The sequence below is a fragment of the Hyla sarda genome, unplaced genomic scaffold, assembly GCF_029499605.1.
Source record: "Hyla sarda isolate aHylSar1 unplaced genomic scaffold, aHylSar1.hap1 scaffold_78, whole genome shotgun sequence".
In the NCBI taxonomy this organism is placed as follows: domain Eukaryota; kingdom Metazoa; phylum Chordata; class Amphibia; order Anura; family Hylidae; genus Hyla; species Hyla sarda.
The window spans coordinates 469018-490770 of record NW_026610803.1 but is presented as its reverse complement, the minus strand read 5'-3'; the positions used below and the strand labels follow the sequence as shown (position 1 = coordinate 490770).

Genomic DNA, 21753 nt, shown 5'->3' with positions numbered 1-21753 from the left:
ATATATATATATATATATATATATATATATATATATAATGATTATTATGTTAGCAGGCAGGGAGGTGGGAGGCTTCCTGGCTAATCTGGGAAGTACCCCCCTACTGGGGGGACTGTTTGCCTAATGGGGGGGGGGCTACCTTTCTGTTTAAGACAGAAAAACCCACTATGCTCCCTCAAATAACTTGAAACTGACAAAAGTAATGATAAATGAGATTTACTGAAAACGAACTGATGAATATTAGACTTTGCTTGTGAATTTTGGTTCATTTTGAAAACTAGCGTAGACAAAAACAATGATATCCTGAAGAAAATATTTGGTTGAGCAACCTTTTGAGGCAGGCACTCCAGAGATTTCTGTAATTCTCAGTGAGACTTCTGCACTTGTCTACAGGTATTTTGGTCCAAAATTCGTCAGGTCTCTCAGGTTTGAAGGGCAGACTTTGTGTTTCAGCTCAAAGCCACAAGACTTCCAGTAAAATGTCCTTTGGACAGATGAGACAAAACTGGAGCTTTTTGACAACACACATCAGATCCATAGGTAATTGCTGTGAAACAGAGCCGTCCCGGGACCTTGGAGAGCAGCGGTGAATCTGTTCTTCATTTCCTTTGTCCTGTGCATTGTTGTGGTGTTTTAATAAAGGATTATATATATATATATATATATATATATATATATATATGTATATATACACCAGCTGGAGGGTGAGTACTACCTTACCATTTCTATACTTTACACACATCAGATCTGAGCGCCCCACGCGTCCGCCAGCCCCGGTTCCGGAGGAGCAGCCAGAAATGGGAGCCGAATAATCAGAATTGAAGCGGTGAGTGCAGGACACCTGTTTTTGTATTTCTTGGTCATTACATTTATTGCTGCATATCTGTCCTAGCATCACCGCATCTGAAGGTTCTGGTTACTGCCCGAATATCGCCATTGTCCATCTCGAGGTGCTGCGTTGATAAGGTATCGGTGCCACTGGTGTTTTTCTTATCTGGACACATCAGATCTATGTTTACAGATGCAAAAATGAAGCATACAAAAAAGAAAAGAACACTGTACCTACTGTAAAACATGGTGGAAGCTCGGTTATGTTTCAGGGCTGCTTTGCTGCATCTGGCACAGGGTGTCTTGAATCTGGACAGGATACAATGAAATCTCAAGAGTATTAAGGCATTCTGGAGTGAAACGTTTTGCCCAGTGTCAGGAAGCTTTGTCTCAGTCGCAGATTATGGGTCCTCCAAGAGGATAATGACCCAAAACACAAAGCTAAAAACACCTGGGAATGGCTAAGAGCAAAACATTTGACTATTCTGAGAGCGCTCTTCCAAGAGCCCTGAGCAGTTAACCCTAAAACCTGAGAAAGCTGGAGCAGTTTGCTTATGAGAAGTGGGTCAAGATACCAGGAGACAAGTGCAGAAGTCTCATTGAGAGTTACAGAAATCACTTCAATGCAGTGTCTCAAAAGGTTGTGCCACAGAATATTAAGTTCAGGGAAACCATCATTTTTGTCCATGACCGTTTCATTATTTTGTTTTTAACTTATTATAATTGAACCACAATTCAGAAGCAATGTCTGATTTTCTTCAGTTCATTTTCAGTAAATGTTTATTCATTATTACGTTAGTCAGTGTTAAGTTACAGTGACCCCCCGACCTACGATGGCCCCGACATACGATCATTTCAACATACGATGGCATCTCAGAGGCCATCGCATGTTGAAGGCAGCATCAACATACGATGCTTTTGTATGTCGGGGCCATCGCATAAATGGCTATCCGGCGGCGCAGACTGCTTCAGCTGCCACCAGATAGCCGTTTACGGTGCCCCGTGTGGTCCGCTGACGATCACTTACCTGTCCTCGGGGCTCCGGCGCGTCCTCTTCGGGATCCCTGCATCATCGGCACTCTCCATCGTCGTCATCACGTCGCTGCGCACGCTGTCCCGTCATCCAATAGGAGCGGCGTGCGTAGCGATGTGATGGCAGCGACGGAGAGCGAGGATGCCGGGGAAGCAGAGGCCTTGCCGGAGCGTCGGGGACGCGGCGACAGCGATGGAGGGCGACATACAGGGCAGCGGTGACGAGCGGTGACGGTCCTGAGCGGCGGGGACACTTGAGTACAACCTCCAATACCAGTGATCTTCAACCTGCGGACCTCCAGATGTTACAAAACTACAACACCCAGCATGCCCGGACAGCCGTCGGCTGTCCGGGCATGCTGGGTGTTGTAGTTTTGCAACATCTGGAGGTCCGCAGGTTGTAGACCACTGTCCTATACTTTACATTGCGCGGATCCCTCAACATACGATGGTTTCAACAAACGATGGTACATTTGGAACAGATTACCATCGTATGTTGAGGGACCACTGTATTTCAATAAGCATTGTGGGTATGTCTGTCTTTAACAAAATATACCACAATTTTGCCACATCTGTACCTGCCTAATGGGGAGACTACCTAACTAGGGGCACTAAGGGGGGGAGGGTTACAGTTTGGGAGACTATAGATGGAGAGATTGTATAGACGTCTGACGAGTTTTGGAGAGGTAGGAGTCTGGGATATTTTTCTGTCACATTCTGCAGAAAAGTGTCATGGCTGGAAGAAGTCATCATGGCCAATTGGAGAAGAAAAAGAGAAGAGCCATTGCTGGAGTCAATTGCTACATGGTCACAATATGGGGGAATATTAGTCAGGAGGGGGCGGGGGAACACAAGTCCAAACTTTGACCTGGGGCTCATGGGATTCTAGTTATATTTCGGTCTAGGTGCTTTATTATTATTAGTATTATTTTTTTTGTAAGCAAGTGTATTTAGCCATGTTATATTTATCATTGTTTTATAGTCTAACTCTAAAAAGTAATAGTTTTTATCTATTCATGTTCCTTTTTTTCTGAAAGATGTCACTAGAAGAACATAAAATCTTTTGACCTGTATTATCTATTAATGGACAATTTACAAAGTACAAATATCAATAGAACAAAACAAAGTGAGTTATAAGTGAATTTAATTCTGTGTGAATTCATTTCATTAAAACTTTTTCCATAAAATGTTTTTTTGTACAATTTATTCTAAAGAGACCTATTGTTATAACACCTTTGTATTTATATTTCCATACTATATATTCACTGCTCTACATATGAAAGCATCTGCTTAATCAGCTTTGAACAATGTCCATCACTTGATGGGATATAAAATAATAGTATACACCTAAATGTGAAGAGCAACCAAGAAGACCAACAGGATGGACACAAGGCTCAAGAGGTCCCAAGCTCCCACCTAACATAAAGCTATTTTGCATCTTCAAAACTAACAACCTGTACAATAAATGTTGGACATATTGGGCCTCATTTACTAAGAGTAGAGTGTTGTTTTCTTTGTGGGTTTTCATTTATGACAGGTATTTTTCCATGGTATTTACTACTGTATCCTGTATTTGGTGATTTTCCCTACGTTGTGCTCTTTTTACACCTGCTCTGAACTGTCGGTGTTAGGATTCGGCAGGCTGGATGTGGATCCTCTGTGTCAGCGAGGGATTGGCGTGGACCGTACCGTTGGACCGGGTCTAAGCGGCTACTGGTATTCACCAGAGCCCGCCGCAAAGCGGGATGGTCTTGCAGCGGCGGTAGCAACCAGGTCGTATCCACCAGTAACGACTCAACCTCGCTGACTGCTGAGAAGACGTGGGACAGAAGGACTAGACAGAGGCGAGGTCAGACGTAGCAGAAGGTCAGGGCAGGCGGCAAGGTTCGTAGTCGATGGTAATGGCAGAAAGTCTGGAAACACTGGTAAGGCAATCACAGGAAACGCTTTCACTAGGCACAAGGGAAACAAGATCCGGCAATGCTGGGAAGGGGAAGTGAGGTTATAAGGATGTGGAGCAGGTGGGAGCTAATTACACTGATTGGGCCAGGCACCAACTAGTGGTGCACTGGCCCTTTAAATCTTAGAGAGCTGGCGCGCGCGCCCTAGGGAGCGGAGCCGCGCGCGCGCCAGGACGTGACAGCCGGGGACCGGGACAGGTAAGTGGATTGGGATGCGATCCGCGAGCGGGCGCGTCCCGCTATGCGAATCGCATCCCCGTCGGCAGTGTCAGTGCAGCGCTCCCGGTCAGCCGGTCTGACCGGGGCGCTGCAGAGAGAAGAACGCCGCGAGCGCTCCGGGGAGGAGCAGGGACCGCTCGGCGTAACAGTCGGGTTTTCCAAAGTTCAAATCCCCCACATTTTATGTGGAAACATTAGTAAAATTATAGGTTTCTTTTGAAAATGTAGTTTCACGGCCATTTTCACTGATGGCCATGCCCTTTTGTAGAATTTTCTGAGTTAAGTGGAGAGTAGAGTTTTTGGATTTTTTGTCGAAAATTCTGGTTCACGGCACATGCAACACAAAAAAAACATTATCGGGTGACTGAAATGCTAAAGGTTTGCTGGATAAATGTATTGTGTATTTCAGGTACTGGAAAATCTTGTATATTTATTACCTCACTTTTAACTAATAAGAAATTAACCCCTTAAGGACCAAGCGTTTTTCTTTTTTTCCACTTACATTTTTTCCTCCTTACCTTTTAAAAATCATACCCTGGGGATAGTCGGACGATTTGACAAACTTCAACAATTGTTTTCCATTCCCAATCAAGATTTTACAAATTAGGCATTTTCCACAATTGTATACTCAAACAAACTGGTCTTATAATAAAGATACTCTCCAACTTTTACGCCTACAGAAGAAGGGTCTGAGAACTTTTTATGATATTTTGGAATCCTCAGAATCTTTGTCTTCCTACACCCAGTATAAAGCTTGGGAAATAGACTTAAACTGTACAATTTCTACATCTGAGTGGGCTACCTCGTTTAAATGGGCACGCAAAGCGTTGCCTTGCATATGACATTTGGAGGCAGCAATTAAATCTAGATTGCGTTGGTATCTAACACCTTCCATATTACATACTATATATATCTCATCGTCTCCACTATGTTGGCGTGCTTGTGGAAATAGAGGGACAATATTACACACTCTTTGGTCATGTCCACTTCTCACTGGGTATTGGATGGAAGTAGAGGTTATTATGCAAAAAAATTTCCAACACGAAAATATCACTAACCCCCTCCACTGCATTACTTCTCTTTGGATTGGACCAATTCCATCCACAAACTAAATTGATATTATGCAAAGTGTTTATTCTTGCAAAACTTATTATCATAAGACATTGGAAGTCCTTGGTTTTCCCATCCCTCTCTGAACTCATTGATTTACTGAAACAATTATATAAAAGTGAAAGAGCAATTGCATATAACACCGATAAAGTCATATAGTTGGAACGCTTATGGAACCCTTGGTTACAATATACTCACAATATGGGCATCTCTCTTAGTTAATAATCTAAGCTGATTACTGGACATGCAGCATCTCCCTTCCTCTTTTTCCTATTCCTTCTTCCTTTCTTTTCCTTTTCCTTTAATCTACTTGTTTTTAATTGCATAGTTTGTTGGATACTATCTGACTCTTGTTTATATTGAAAAGCTGATATGTGTCCTACTGTCCTAACAAATTGAACTTGCAGTATTCATTACCTACAGTGTCATTCGTGATGCATATTTCTGAGCATACTGTATCTTTATATTTTGTGATACATACAGCTGTCCAGAACTTTACGAGATTTTGCATTGTTGTAACTTTCATAATGTTTGCGCCTTGCGCAATGTTGACTTGTGCTTTCATAAATTCAATAAAAAAATTGAAACAAAAAAAAAATCATTCCCCTTTAAATGTTGCACCTAAAAATCCATATGAGGGCTTATTTTTTGCACCACCAATTCTACTTTGTAATTACATCAGTTTTTTTACATTAAAATCTATGGCGAAACGGGAAAAAAATCATTGTGCCACAAAATTGAAGAAAAAACACCATTTTGTAAATTTTGGGGGCTTCCGTTTCTACAAAGTAAATTTTTTGGTAAAAATTACACTTTATCTTTATTCTGTAGGCCCATACGATTAAAATGATACCCTACCTATATAGGTTTGAATTTGTCGTACTTTTGGAAAAAATCATAACTACATGCATGAAAATTAATAAATTTTGTCCTCTTCTGACCCCTATAAGTTTTTTTTTTATCTTTCTGCGTACGGGGCGGTATGAGGGCTCATTTTTTTGCACCATGATCTGAAGTTTTAATTGGTATCATTTTTGTTTTGATCAGACATTTTGATCGCTTTTTATTCCTTTTTTTATGGTATAAAAAGTGACCCAAAACACGCTATTTTGGACTTTGGAATTTTTTCGCGAGCGTACGCCATTGACCGTGCGGTTTAATTAACAATATATTTTTTATAGTTTGGACATTTACACACATGTGGAGGCAGAGACTCAGCCTGCTTCTTGCAGAATATGTCAGAAAAATCCTGGTAAGGTGACGGCAGGCCAGGTAAAGGAGGAAGACGAGAAACAACTTTAGACTGAACTGGTTGGAGAAAACGATTTTGACAGAATTGTCCCTAGCGAACAATTTCTCCAGTTTTCCAATCCAGATGCGGGGAATTACGTTTTAGCCAGGGAAGGCCAATAAGAATCTCAGAAGTACAGTGTGGCAGTACATAGAATTAAATCTTTTCTTTATGCAACACTCCCACTTGCATGACAAGATATTCAGTACGGAAGTGAACCATACAGTCCAAATTTTGTCCATTAAAGAGGGAAGATCCACAAATTCAGGCAGGGGTACCTCAGCGGGATCCATGGCCGGATTTTACTGTAACACTCACGTTTCAGTAGACAGGAACACTGGTGGTAGTGGATCCGCTGGACCTGTGTGGCTGATGACACGGACCGTACCAGAGAGCGGAGTCTAAGGTGCCACTGGTTTTCACAAAGCGGGATGGACTTGCTGTGGCAGGTGGCACCCAGGTCGCTACCCCTGGCATGGCTAGACCACACACGCGGCTGAGGAAATTCAAGGTCCAGTTATAATACGGTAACTTGTGGTCAGAATAGCAGAAGGTCAGGGCAGGCGGCACAGTAGCATAGTCAGGAACGTAGCAGGTAGTCAGTAGGCAGGCGGAAAAGGAGCAAGGTCAGGCAATACTCAGAAGCGCTTTCTCTCAGGCACTAGGGCAACAAAGATCTGGCAGGGATGTGTGGAAGGTGGAGGAATTTATTTACTGAGCCACAAGTGTTACTTAATTAACCCCTTAAGGACTGAGCCCTTTTTCACCTTAAGGACCAGAGCATTTTTTGAACATCTGACCACTGTCACTTTAAACATTAATAACTCTGGAATGCTTTTACTTATCATTCTGATTCCGAGACAGTTTTTTCGTGAAATATTCTACTTTAACACAGTGGTAAAATTTTGTGGTAACTTGCATCCTTTCTTGGTGAAAAATCCCCAAATTTGATCAAAAAAATGAAAATTTTGCATTTTTCTAACTTTGAAGCTCTCTGCTTGTAAGGAAAATGGATATTCAAAATAAATTTTTTTTGGTTCACATATATAATATGTCTACTTTATGTTGGCATCATAAAATTTATGAATTTTTACTTTTGGAAGACACCAGAGGGTTTCAAAGTTCAGCAGCAATTTTGACATTTTTCAAAAAATTTTCAAACTCACTATTTTTCAGTGACCAGTTCAGTTTTGAAGTGGATTTGAAGGGTCTTCATATTAGAAATACCCCACAAATAACCCCATTATAAAAACTGCACCCCCCAAAGTATTCAAAATTACATTCAGTAAGTGTTTTAGCCCTTTAGGTGTTTCACAGGGATAGCAGCAAAGTGAAGGAGAAGATTCAAAATCTTCATTTTTTACACTCGCATGTTCTTGTAGACCCAATTTTTGAATTTTTGCAAGGGGTAAAAAGGAGAAAATTTTTACTTGTATTTGAAACCCAATTTCTCTCGAGTAAGGACATACCTCATATGTCCATGTAAAGTGTTCGGCGGGCGCAGTAGAGGGCTCAGAAGGGAAGGAGCGACAAATGGTTTTGGGGTGGCATGTCACCTTTAGGAAGCCCCTATGGTGCCAGAACAGAAAAAAAAAAAACACATGACATACCATTTTGGAAACTAGACCCCTTGCGGAACATAACAAGGGGTAAAGTGAACCTTAATACCCCACAGGTGATTCACGACTTTTGCATATGTAAAAAAACATTTTTATTTTTACTTAAAATGCTTGGTTTCCCAAAAATTTTACATTTTTAAAAAGGGTAATAGCAGAAAATACCCCCCAAAATTTGTAACACAGTTTCTCCCGAGTACGGCGATACCCCATATGTGACCCTAAACTGTTGCCTTGAAATACGACAGGGCTCCAAAGTGAGAGCGCCATGCGCATTTGAGTCCTAGATTAGGGATTTGCATAGGGGTGGACATAGGGGTATTCTACGCCAGTGATTCCCAAACAGGGGGCCTCCAGCTGTTGTAAAACTCCCAGCATGCCTGGACAGTCAGTGGCTATTTGGCAATACTGGGAGTAGTTGTTTTGCAACAGCTGGAGGCTCCGTTTTGGAAACAGTGGCGTACCAGACGTTTTTCATTTTTATTGGGGAGGGGAGGGGGGATGTGTAGGGGCATGTGTATATGTAGTGTTTTTTTACTTTTTATTTTATTTTGTGTTAGTGTAGTGTTTTTAGGGTACAGTCACAGGGGCTGGGGTTCACAGTAGTTTCTCGCTGGCAGTTTGAGCTGCGGCAGAAAATTTGCCGCAGCTCAAACTTGCAGCCGGATACTTACTGTAAACCTCCGCCCATGTGAGTGTACCCTGTACATTCACATTGGGGGGGGGGGGGAGAAACATCCAGCTGTTGCAAAACTACAACTCCCAGCATGTACGGTCTATCAGTGCATGCTGGGAGTTGTAGTTTTGCAACAGCTGGAGGCACACTGGTTGTGAAACACAGAGTTTGGTAACAAACTCAGTGTTTTGCAACCAGTGTGCCTTCAGCTGTTGCAAAACTACAACTCCCAGCATGCACTGATAGACCGTACATGCTGGGAGTTGTAGTTATGCAACAGCTGGAGGCATACTACTTTGGCTGGGGATGCTGGCGATTGTAGTTATGCAACAGCTGGAGACACACTGGTTTTCTACTTAACTCAGTGTTTCACAACCAGTATGCCTTCAGCTGTTGCAAAACTACAACTTTCAGCAGTCACCGACAGCCAACGGGCATGCTGGGAGTTGAAGTTATGCAACCAGCAGATGCACCACTACAACTCCCAGCGTGCACTTTAGCTGATTGTGCAAGCTGGGAGTTGTAGTTATACAACAGCTGAAGGTACACTTTTCCATAGAAAAAATGTGCCTCCAGCTGTTGCAAAACTATAAGTCCCAGCATGCCCATAAGGGAATGCTGGAGTTGTGGTGGTCTGCCTCCTGCTGTTGCATAACTACATCCCTTTTTGCATGCTGGGAGCTGTTGCTAAGCAACAGCAGGTGGCTGTCACTCACCTCCAACTGCTGCTCCACGCCGCCACTGCAGGTCAGTCCCTCGCCGCCGCCGCTACTGGGGCCCCGATCCCAACAGGGATGCCGGGGATTGGGGTCCCCAGCTCACGGGGTCTTCTTCCCGCTCACATCCTCCGGAAGAGGGGCGTAGCGGGTTGCGGGAGTGACACCCGCAGCAGGTGCCCTGATTGGTCGGCCGGTCGACGAATCAGGGCGATCGTGAGGTGGCACCAGTGCCACCTCACCCCTGCTGGCTATTGCTGTTCAGGGCCGTCAGAGACTGATCCGATCAGCCAGTTATATCGGGTCACCGGAGACCCAATTGACCCGGAATCCGCCGCAGATCGCTGGACTGAATTGTCCAGCGATCTGCGGCCATCGCCGACATGGGGGGACATAATGACCCCCCTGGTTGATATGCCGGGATGCCTGCTGAACGATTTCAGCAGGCATCCGGCACCGGCTCCCCTCGAGCTAGCGGCGGGGGCTGGAAATGGGCAGGGCGTATCCATACGCCCTGTGTCCTTAAGGACTTGGAAATGGGGGCGTATGGATACGCCCTGTGTCCTTAAGGGGTTAATGGGCGCACTGGCGTGCGCGCCCTAGGAGACGGGGACATGTGTGCCGGAGCAGAGAGGCAGAGGAGGAGGCAGGAGGAGCAAGAGGTGAGTGACAGGCCAGGATTCTCATGCGGGTGCGTCCCTTGATGCGAATCCCAGCCCCGCCGGCAGCAGAAGGAGACGGGGCCATGCGCTCACGGCCAGCATCTGCGGCCGGAGCGCAGATCATAACACAAATCTCTTAACGCTTACGTTTTCATACCTCGTCCAAGGCATTGAACTATTTCACTCTTTTCGGCAGCAGAGAGATCCTTTTTCTTCGCCATATTGCTTTGAAAATGGTGAACTGCTTAATAATGTGGAACACCCACCTTTAGTATTTTTTCCTTAAATTAGGCTCACCTGGCAGTCTAATTATCACAGGTGTCAGATCCCTGAGACACAATGCCATCCATGAGTTAAACTGAAAAAACTAAAGTTTTAATCTATGTGACACTTAAATATAATTTGCATAATAATTTGGAACAGGGTGTATAAAAAAAAATACAGTACTTTGTTTGAAGGGTTTTTTCTATTATTTCTTGTCCCAATCGAAAACCTTGAATTAACAAGAGCCAGAACTTGATCTTTTTTTACTGAGCTCTAGACCTACAGACTTGTGTACCACAACAATGGAATTACAATGAAATGGCTCAAATGTGTTTGAATTTTCCAAACATCTGTAAAAAAAAAATTATGTGAATAAAGGTTCCATCCATTAAAATCAATATCAACTGTCTTTTCATTTTTTTTCCTTTATACTCTAAATGTACGTTCTATTTTTTGTTGACAAAATGCTGTTTCATTTGTCCATGAACAGCCCAGTAATTCGTATTTGTTTTTTTTTGTTTTCTTTAACACTTAGTTATTTTATTACACCCCCTCCCATAGACTTGCAAAGCGGGGGGTGGGGCGTCACGTCACACAGGGGCGGAGTTGTGATGTCATGATACTCTGGCCCCGTGGTAGTCAAACGGCAGATTCTGAGCAGGCAGCGCGGCGTGCAGCTCCCGAGGTGGGTACTGAATGCAAGATTGCGGGGGTTCCCAGCGGCGGGACCCCCGCGGTCACACATCTTATCCCCTATCCTTTGGATAGGGGATAAGATGTCTTATGGCCGGAGTACCCCTTTAAAGACTACACTGCAGGAAGATATATGTGAGGGAAATAATAATGTATATATGAGTAGAAATATATGGAGAGCAAAAAAAAAGAAAATACTGCAGGGGTTTGCTTTTATTTCTTCATATAAGGTTCTGTATAAGGGCATATTTGTTGCGCTGTGATCTGTAGTCTTATTAGTTTGTTTTGATAGATTTTTGATAGCTTTTTATTAATTTTTTATTTGGTATATAAAGTGACCAGAAATCTGCAGTTCTGGGCTGGTATTGTTTTTAAACAACAACAAATACGTGTTCTCAAATGGCAGGAAATGCTCAACCCCAAATGCAGTTGTGCATTTATGCTGGGGGAGCAGATCCTGCCTTTGTGATCTGTTGCTAAGGGCGATCCCCAGCATAAAAATGCATACAATGGCCCTCATTTAATATTGCAAACCCGACATGTGTTACGCCGAGCGCTCCGGGTCCCCGCTCCTCCCCGGAGCGCTCACAGTGTTCTCCTGTTCGCAGCGCCCCGGTCAGACCTGTTGACCGGGTGCGCTGTGATAATGTCCCCAGCCGGGATGCGATTCGCGATGCGGGACGCGCCCGCTCGCGATGCGCATCCCGACCCGCTTTCCAGTCTCGTTCCCCGTCTGTGCTGTCCCAGCGCGCGCGGCCCCGCTCCCTAGGACGCGTGCGCGCCGGGTATTTGCGATTTAAAGGGCCGGTGCGCCACTGATTGGCGCATGGCTTTTAATCAGTACCTTCACCTGTGCACTTCCCTATTAATACCTCACTTCCCCTGCACTTCCTTGCCGGATCTTGTTGCCATTGTGCCAGTGAAAGCGTTTCCTTGTGTGTTCCTAGCCTGTGTTCCAGACCTCCTGCCGTTGCCCCTGACTACGATCCTTGCTGCCTGCCCTGACCTTCTGCTACGTCCGACCCTGCTCTTGTCTACTCCCTTGTACCTCACCTATCTCAGCAGTCAGAGAGGTTGAGCCGTTGCCGATGGATACGACCTGGTTGCTACCGCCGCTGCAAGACCATCCCGCTTTGCGGCGGGCTCTGGTAAAAAACCAGTAGCAACGTTGAACCGGTCCACCGACACGGTCCACGCCAATCCCTCTCTGGCACAGAGGATCCACCTCCAGCCTGCCGAATCGTGACAACATGTTTTGTCGGGTTGTGCGCCAGATTCTGTCGCATTGCGCTAGAAATTCTGTCTGTGCCAGATTTTGTGCCAGAATTGAAAAAAAAGCCGGCTAACTCTCCATTTTGCAAAGGAAAACCAGAAAAAGGGGCGTGACTGCCGGGAAAAGGGGGCATGGTCTCCAAAAAGGGGTGTGTTCCTGACATTTTCACAAAAACCAAACATATTTACTAAGGTTTCCACATAAAATGTAGTGGATTTGAGTTGAGGAAAACCAGACAGATCAGAGCATGTGTAAAAAAAAAACAAAATGTAGGGAAACCTTAGTAAATACCATCAAATATAAATTGTAGGGTATTAAAACCCACAAAGAAACCTACACAACACTTTTAGTAAATAAGGGCCAATGTGTGCCCAGCCACACTGGAGGTAACCAGGGAGCAGTGCCTTGTGCACGTTGGATAATTAAAACCAATGCACAAGGAAATCTGGGGCTGAATGAAAGGCTGGATTTTAGTGTCTTTTTGTAAAAACAGAAAAATTGCATTGCCTAAACAGTATTTTTATGTTTTTATTGTATTTCATGTTATCTTTGTAAACTTGATGGTCCCTCCTCCGTCCACGTCACTAGGTGAGAGTATTTAAGGTGATATGCACCTAAGAGGGCAGGGTCTGATGAAGCGTGCACACGTGCAGCCCATTATTTCTTCTTTTTTGGATTTGTATGGACTTCTTCCTATTCGTGGGCTTTCTGTACCGCAGCAGGTGCAGCTCCAGTGTCTGCATTGCGCTAACCCAGTGTCCGAGTGGAATATAGCTAAAGAAGGGGGTTGAAGTGCTGACTGCTGTATCTTGTTTACTAATTTATAAATCTGTTTACATTTCTGGCACCAGTTGATTTGAAAACATTAGTTTTCCACGGGTGTACCCCCTTAACATTGGGTTCTTTATATTTAGGTTGTTGGAGAATATAGTTATTAGGTCCTTAAAGGGTACTCCGCCCCTATAAGATGTCTGATCGTGGGGGGGTCTGGCCACTGGGCTTCCCTGCGATCTTCGGACCGGCACTGCGGCATTCATGAACGTCCCATGCGTCGTTGCTATGCACTGCACGGCGCAATGACGTCACTCGTCATTGCGCCGCGCCGTGCAGCGCATAGCAACGACGCAGGGGACGCACACCGGAGGCCTGAAGCAGCGAGGAACCGACCCCGGCAACAGGTAATTATACAACCAGGGATGGGGGAGGCAACGGGGCAGCGGCGCCGGCAATGGGTGCCGCTGCCCCTTCTCTCCCCCTGTCTGTCGGCGCCGCTGCCCCATTGACGGCGCCGCTTCTCTCCCCCTGGCTATCGGTGCCGGCAATGGGGCGCCGGCACCGATAGTCAGGGGGAGAGAACGGGCAGTGGCGCCGATAGCCAGGGGGAGAGAAGGGACGGCAGCAGGGCTCTAGACCCCAGGACAGGCAGGGGCAGAGAAGCCGGCAGCGCTGGCGGTCTCTGCACCTGCAAAGCCGCTGCAGTTCATTGATTTAAAGCGCCCGCTTTAAATCATTGAACTGCAGTGGCTTATCGGCGTATAACACGCAGGTAGACTTTAGGCTAAAAATTTTAGCCTAAAAAGTGCATGTTATACGCCGATAAATACGGTAACTTTCTGGAGCCAGGTGATATATAAAAAAAAAAGTTTTTTCCTGGATAACCCCTGGTTGCTGGGTTCAACCACAGATTACAGCTGATCGTTTAGGGCAGTGTTTCCCAACCAGTGTGATCCAGCTGTTGCAAAACTACAACTCCCAGCATGCCCAGACAGCCGAAGGCTGTCCGGGCATGCTGGGAGTTGTAGTTTTGCAAAGGCTGGAGGCACACTGGTTGGGAAACACTAGTTTAGGGTCTTAGTAGTGGGATACCCTAATATCAGAAAACTGTTGTCTGTCCCTCCTTGACAACAATAATAATAATAATAATAATAATAACATTGGGGGACATTTATCAATGTTTGCTTATGTATTTTTTATATTTTTTGTTATTGTTTCCTTACTATTTTTTTGCTTCGGTGCGACTTATTTATCAACTGGTTGCAGCCTGTTGATAAATTTGTTGAACGTAAGCAATTTTTTTTCTGCTTTATGTTTGAGCTGGAGGAAATTTGGTAGGTTATTTCATGCGATGCAACTTTTTTGCGTCTTTGCACTTTGGTAAGCAAGTTTCTTTTTTTTTTTAGCTTAGGGCACTGCACAATCAAAAAGTCGCTACCTTACTGTCGCAAAACTACGTAATGCTTTCATACATGTCCCCCATTCACATTTGTAGTTATTTGTGTTATATTTTTAACTATTAACATGGAATACACAATAGATCTAAATATATACCCTGCGAATTTTGCATAGTAAACCGTCTTACCTTTTTTTTTTATAATGCCTTTTGTTGTTTGAGATTTTTTTTTTTTTTACATGGTCACGTGTTTGTAGGGACCAATAGGATAAATGATATAAAACAGAGTTATAACAAGAGATTCTAGTCTTTACGCATTCACAACTAAGAGCAAAGTGCAAAACAGGATTCGTGTGTGCCCTCCATAACATAAATCAAGACTATCTTGTCTTTTCTTTTTGATGGGATGGAACAATTAGAGTAAAATATTGTATTCGAGCGCCGGTCTTTCCCAGTTTCACTTTGTAAGCGATAACGAACGTCTTCAGATCTGGACATACTTAAGTCTTCTTTCGAAGAAGAACCAAAGAACCATACAAAGTAAGCTTGTCTTATTTTATTCTTATTTTTACCACTTTTTTTTTTTTTTAGCTTTGGTCATTAATTTGTGTATATTTTCAAGACAAACTTGTCACCGTTACTTTTTGAAATGTCTAAATGTGGATTGTTTTTTTTGTGAGCAAACACAAATATAGTTAATGCTTAAGTTGAGAAAATGTTGAGATCAGCCTTCTTTCTTTGTTTTCATTTTCATTGCATAAATAAGTGTCCAAAATGGTTTCCAAAGTGGCGGGGAAAGATATGATATGTCGTTAGTTTTGATGAGGAGAGGACTAACTTAAGTTTGTGGTAAAGGTCAGATGTTGATAGACTCCATTTTATGTTTTCCAACTGTGTTACATAAAACACAACATGCTTAGAGCAACTGGAACTTTAAAAAGGTATAAAAAAAATGATATATTAAAAAAACTAAATTAAAAAGCAAAGGCATAATAGTATTATGGCATCCACAACTCTGTGGAAATGTTATATGTGTAAGTAGACTTTTTAAAACTTTTAGCTTTTGGGTGATCAGGATAGAAAGAAGCAATGGAACGATTCATAGATTTCTGCCATATAAGGACAATTCAGACAGAGAATAACATTATCTTTAAGGTTGTTTCCATAGTAATTTTTCCAGACAAATATACACATAAAGTGAAAAAAGAGAAGAACATTTTATGTGAAAGTGAAGCATAATAAGTGCACTTGTGATATATTTATACCTGCTACACACCTATTATGATATTATCTATTATAATAGATAAAAAAAAAAAAACTGCATACAAAAAAAAAACTAAACTTCAGTTTTGTTATAGATAAATGTACAGAATCCAGAAAAGTAAAATGGTAATTAACATGTTCACTTCTAATGCACAAAGCACTATAGTAGAGCATAAAAGATATTAGACATGGATGGGTTAAAAATATGACCTCCTAAATAAAAGGGTAAAAGCCAGCAATCTCTCGTTTTGTCATTTATATTCAGGAAGAGTCATGGAGAATATTACTTCTCACGAGAATACCGTATATACTCGAGTATAAGCCGACCCGAATATAAGCCGAGGCTCCTAATTTCACCCCAAAAAAACAGGAAAAGTTATTGATTCGACTATAAGCCTAGGGTGGGAAATACATCATCCCCCCATGTCATCATCCAGACCCCCATCATCATCACCGCCTGTCAATCCCTTTATCAGTGGTCTTCAACCTGCAGACCTCCAGATGTTGCATAACTACAACTTCCAGCATGCCCGGACAGCCATCGGCTGTCCAGGCATGTTGGGAGTATTAGTTTTGAAACCTCTGGAGGTCCGCAGGTTGAAGCCCACTGCAGCCTTCGTCATCATCCCCCCCCCCCCCTTCATCATCACTGCCTGTCAATCCCTTCATCAGTGGTCTTCATCCTGCGGACCTCAACATGTTGCAAAACTACAACTCCCAGCATGCCCGGACAGCCATCGGCTGTCCGGGCATGCTGGAAGTTGTAGTTTTGAAACCTCTGGAGGTCCGCAGGTTGAAGACCACTGACGAGGGATCCACAGGCGGAGAGTTCACTCGAGTATAAGCCGAGAGGGGGGCGTTTTCAGCACGAAAAATCGGCTTATACTCGAGTATATACGGTAACTTGAAATCACACTGTTGAAATCTCTTCTGCTCTGCCAGTCTGGCACCAGAAGTTCTTCAATATGTATGTGGACTCAATTATGGACATTTATCAACGGGTTTAGTCAGGTTTTCTTTACTATAATTGTCGCAAAATTGTCGCAACTGCGACTACGCGATTTTTCGTGCAACATTTTGACTGGAAAGCGAGAAAAGCAAGTTTTCCTAAAATTTACTATGTAGTAATAATTTTAAAATGGACTATGGGTAGTCAGGTATTTATTAACTGCGACAGTCGCAACTGCGCAAAAAAAAGTCGCAACAGCGTTAAAAATTGACTAAATTTACTCCAGCTCAAACATGGAGCAGAAAAAGCTACTACCAAAGTAAAAAAGGAAAAATTGCTTACGTGAAAGAAAATTATCAACAGGCAGAAACCAGTTGATAAATACGTCGCACATAAGCAAAAAAAAGTAAGGAAAAAATTACTAAAAAAAAAACACATAAGCAAACATTGATAAATGTCCCTCAATGTCTCTGTTACTACTAAGAAGTTTTCCCAGTGAGATTTAGCATTGATGTATGCTCAGTATCTTAAAGTGTCAACTTATACCACCCATTTTTCCATTTTGCAATTTAGCAAGACGAAAATCCTTTTGATTAACCCTTCATGCTTCTTCTAAATGTTTTGGGCTGTTGATTCAACAAACAAAAAGACTGTCTATACTCATAGATGTTTATGGAATTTGTGGAATAAAATTCTTGCTGGCAGAAATCATGTCAGAGGAAGAATTCAGCAACATGGGATCTGCACAAATATTTCTCTTTCAGTCGTTGGCGTGCCTGCTCTTTGAGCAGCCATTTATAAAGTCTATTTAGTTTTGCCTATCAGAGTATGCAGTCTATTTCATCTCAGAAGATGTAAATATTGAAAACAATTACTAATTTGTAATCATTATGTCATGGCAGGTAAGGAGCAATGCAGACCTAAACTCACTGTTCCTATCTGCGATCTGCCCCAAACGGCAGCCCCCAACTGAGTGATGGTCCCTACATTTGCTAAGTGCACAGGGCATCGGGAGGTCATACAGGCCCGCTTAGCAACACAGAAAAGACAGGAGCAAAAACCAGGGACAAGTAGGAGGATCAAAACCAGAAGGACTATGTCATACCAATTCAGCAGGCAAGAGAATAGTCAATAAACAGGCAAAGGCCAAGTCAGCTCAGAATTTCAGAGAATAGGCACAGGGGAACAGAAATGCTGGTGACAGGTAGGAACCAAAATCATGCGCATCTGAGCTAGGCCGTTTAAATCTGCCCCCGCTGGGAGGTGTGATGGCTGTCGCTCTCACTTCTTAATAGGCTATGCTGGCCCAGTCCTACTATGACAAGGGCTCCTGAGTGGCATGGCACCAGTCATTAGAACAATGTGAAATCCTGTTGGCATCTCCTAGTAAGGACTGGAGTCGACACTGAAACCGGGCCAGAAATGTTTGCTATACATTATTTTGGTTAAGAAAAAAAGTTTTAAAAAGTGGATTCATTAGAACAAAGATAAAGGGGTACTCCGGCACTAAGATATCTCATCCTCTATCCAAAGGATAGGGGATAAGATGCCTGATCGCAGGGGTCCTGCCGCTGGGGACCCCCGTGATCTTTCACGCAGCACCCCGTTACCATCAGCCCCCGGAGCATGTTTGCTCCGGGTCTGATGACTGCCGATCACGGGGCCAGAGTATTGTGATGTCACGGCTCTGTCCCCATGTGACATCACGCGCCTATGTGATGGGGCAGAGCGTGACATCACACGGGGGCGGAGCCGTGACATCACAATACTCCGGCCCCGTGATCGGCAGTCATCACACCCGGAGCGAACATGCTCCGGGGGCTGATGGTAACAGGGTGCTGCGTGAAAGATCACGGGGGTCGCCAGCGGCAGGACCCCCGCGGTCAGGCATCTTATCCCCTATCCTTTGGATAGGGAATAAGATGTCTTAGCGCCGGAGTACCCCTTTAATGAATTTTATTTGCTCCTGTGAAATCAACATGGGTCTTGAAATTGATGCGAGAAACCCTAGTAAAATCAAAAAAAAAAAATAATTCAGCACTATATAACTTGGCCTTCACATGTATTTAGAAATGTGCTCCTTTATTTGCAGGAGAAGGCATGAATGTGATGATGGAAGGAGAGAAAGCTTCTCATGCTTGCTTTTACTTTAGAAAGTGTAGTAGGACAACGGGCAGAGGGTAACTAGAGAAATTCCACATGCATAATTCCAATACATTGTAATAATTTTACAAATATTTAAGCTCTGTTGTTGTTAAAAAGCAGCAATTCTTTTTTTCAGTCCTCTGTGTCAGGATTCCAAATGTGGCATAGTTTTCATTTTCTACTTTAATAATTTAATTTGTAGGCACAGAAGAAATACAGTATATGTCAAGGCATCCAACTTTCAAGGTGATATGCACATATGTAATTGTGTAGAAAATGCAAAGACCTGGCCACCAGCCATTTATAAACCCCTGTTATAGCTTTAAAAGGAATGTATAATCTTATTTTTTTTTAAATATTAAACTGTATACAAAGATTCCTTTTTAATTTTTTTCTTTCTTTGCCTACAGTAGAATGGGGAAGATCTACTATTGTGGTTGCACTTAGACTTCATTGTAAAATGCATTGATCTAATACATCTTCTCTTATATTTATTATATGCTTTAGACGTGATTTTTATGCCTCTTCCAACAGTGTGGAAAGGCTTTACAGGAAACCGTCTGGCTTTACATGAATAGGAATGTCTTCAAATGTGACAAAAAGTGCTAAAATTGTGGCAAGATTTTGGTGTACAAAAGAATGCCAACCAATAGTAGGTATAAAAAGTTAGACAAGATGTGTCAAATTTGTCAAACCGTATGAGCCACTGAATAAATATGGCCGCCAGTTATAAGTGGATAAGAATATATATCTTTTTCTTCTTAAGCGCAACCATTGGTTGTAGTAAGGTAGACTGTCTTGCATGACACATCATCTATCATCTTAGGCTTGTAAATATGAGTTTATATGAGCATGTAGATAAAATATACTATATAATATATATATATATATATATATATATATATATATATATTCCATTGTTTTTGTTTATATTTGGGTGAAAAATATACCATATATACTCGAGTATAAGCCGACCCGAATATAAGCCGAGGCCCCTAATTTCACCCAAAAAACCCAGGAAAAGTTATTAACTCGACAATAAGCCTAGGGTGGGAAATACATCATCCCCCCCCCCTGTCATTAACACCCCCATCATCATCACCCTGTCATCATCACCCCCCTTCATCATCACCCTGTCATCATCCAGACCCCCGTCATCATCCCCCCCCCCCCTTTTTTCATCACCACCTGTCAATCCCTTCATCAGTGGTCTTCAACCTCTGGACCTCCAGATGTTGCAAAACTACAACTCCCAGCATGCCCTGGCCATCTGTGCTGCAGGGACCACCCGGTGGGGAGGGCTAGTCGTTCCGGGCTGTCCATTTTCATTGGGGGGCCCCTCTTCTCCGCGCTCTGGCCTGTCCCGGACTAGTGACGTTGCCTTGACGACGATGCACAGGGATGTTCATGCGCAGGCTGTGAATGAACGTCCCTGTGCGGCATTGTCAAGGCAACGTCAATAGTCCGGCGCAGGCCCGGATCGCGGAGAAGAGGGCCCCCCCCCGGTGAAAATGGACAGCCCAGAACGACTAACCCTACCCACCGGACGGTCCCTGCAGCAAAGATGGCCCAGAACAGCTCACCCTTCCTTCCCACCGAGGGGTGGTAAGTAGAAAACTAAAGGGGGGGGTCTGGATAATGACGAAGGCCGCAGTGGTCTTCAACCTGCGGACCTCCAGAGGTTTCAAAACTACAACTCCCAGCATGCCCGGACAGCCGATGGCTGTCCGGGCATGCTGGGAGTTGTAGTTTTGCAACATCTGGAGGTCCGCAGGTTGAAGACCACTAAGAAGGGATTGACAGGCGGAGAGTTCACTCGAGTATAAGCCGAGGGGGGCGTTTTCAGCATGAAAAATCATGCGGGAAAAACTCGGCTTATACTCGAGTATATACAGTACTTCATTGTCCCTCCACTGTCCAGAGCACTGTCTTGCTATTGCCTGTGTGTCACTGTGCGGAGAAAAAAATACAGGAAGTGTGGGTGAGACTAACCTGGTCTGTGAACCGGGGGCATGTCACAGAGCCTCTGCATATACAGCAGACAATTTTTATCTCTTAGGATGTAAGATGTGAGGGCAAATGTCATGGAACACCCCCTCCTTCTCAGTGAACTGCATGCAGTGTGGACACCTTAACAAGGGAATTAAAAAGGATCAAAACCAGGATTTAAGAACATATGCAGGATCAGCATCAGTTAAGGAGTAATCCTGGAGCATTTTAGCAGTAAGTCCCTAAACCAGAGGAGAAGTGGTCCAAATATTGAAAATGGTGTGCTGGAAAATTACTGTCCCGACCACCCACACACCCTCCTGCTTGGATTAATTCCTACAGAATGTGGGCACGTCACGTTACTGTGATGTCACTGTGCATATTAACCCTGTACTGAGATGTCACTGTGTACATTATCACTGTACAGCGTTAATATACACATTGCTGTCACAGTACAGGATTAATATGCATAGTGACATCACAGTACAGTGATATACACATTGATGTCACAGTCCAGGGTTAAAATTTACAGTGATGTCACAGTCCAGGGTTAATATGCACAGTAATATAAATGGAAAAAAAAAAATAGAAAAACAACACAGGGTGCGCCCCTAGTGAGGACCGTTTGGGGGTGCAAATAGCATAAAGACCTTACCCCTAGGTGTTGCGCTCAGGGCACAACACCTACAGTGGCATCTGGAAGGAAAGGTGCAGGAAAGCTGCCACGAGGAACTCCCCGGGATGACGTCAGTCCGGTAAAGGAACAATACAGTGATATGGAAAATAGTTCCTCTGAATGAAGGCACTCCTCCCGATTGATTTATTAGGAATATTTTATTAAAATATTCCAAATACATCCATCGGGACAAGCGCCTTCATTCAGAGGAACTATTTTC

At 43.5% G+C, this 21753-nt stretch overlaps 1 protein-coding gene and 1 long non-coding RNA gene across 3 annotated transcripts in view; one reads left to right on the top strand and one right to left on the bottom strand.

The window, feature by feature from the left end:
- Positions 1–427: 427 nt before the first annotated feature.
- Positions 428–1138, bottom strand: LOC130346291 (uncharacterized). Its single transcript, XR_008884622.1, has 3 exons — positions 1067–1138; positions 721–994; positions 428–613 (listed from the first exon to the last, which is right to left on the bottom strand). It is a non-coding gene; the product is annotated as an uncharacterized LOC130346291 (long non-coding RNA).
- Positions 1139–14808: 13670 nt separating this feature from the next.
- The window catches only part of LOC130346288 (steroidogenic factor 1-like), a 232832-nt gene continuing 225887 nt past the window's right edge, over positions 14809–21753 (top strand). Inside the window, exon 1 of one of the 2 annotated variants that reach the window (XM_056554527.1) lies at positions 14809–15051. The gene's annotated coding sequence lies outside the window, so the exon portion shown is untranslated. The remainder of the gene's footprint in view (positions 15052–21753) is intronic. The other variant, XM_056554530.1, reaches the window with a different exon arrangement.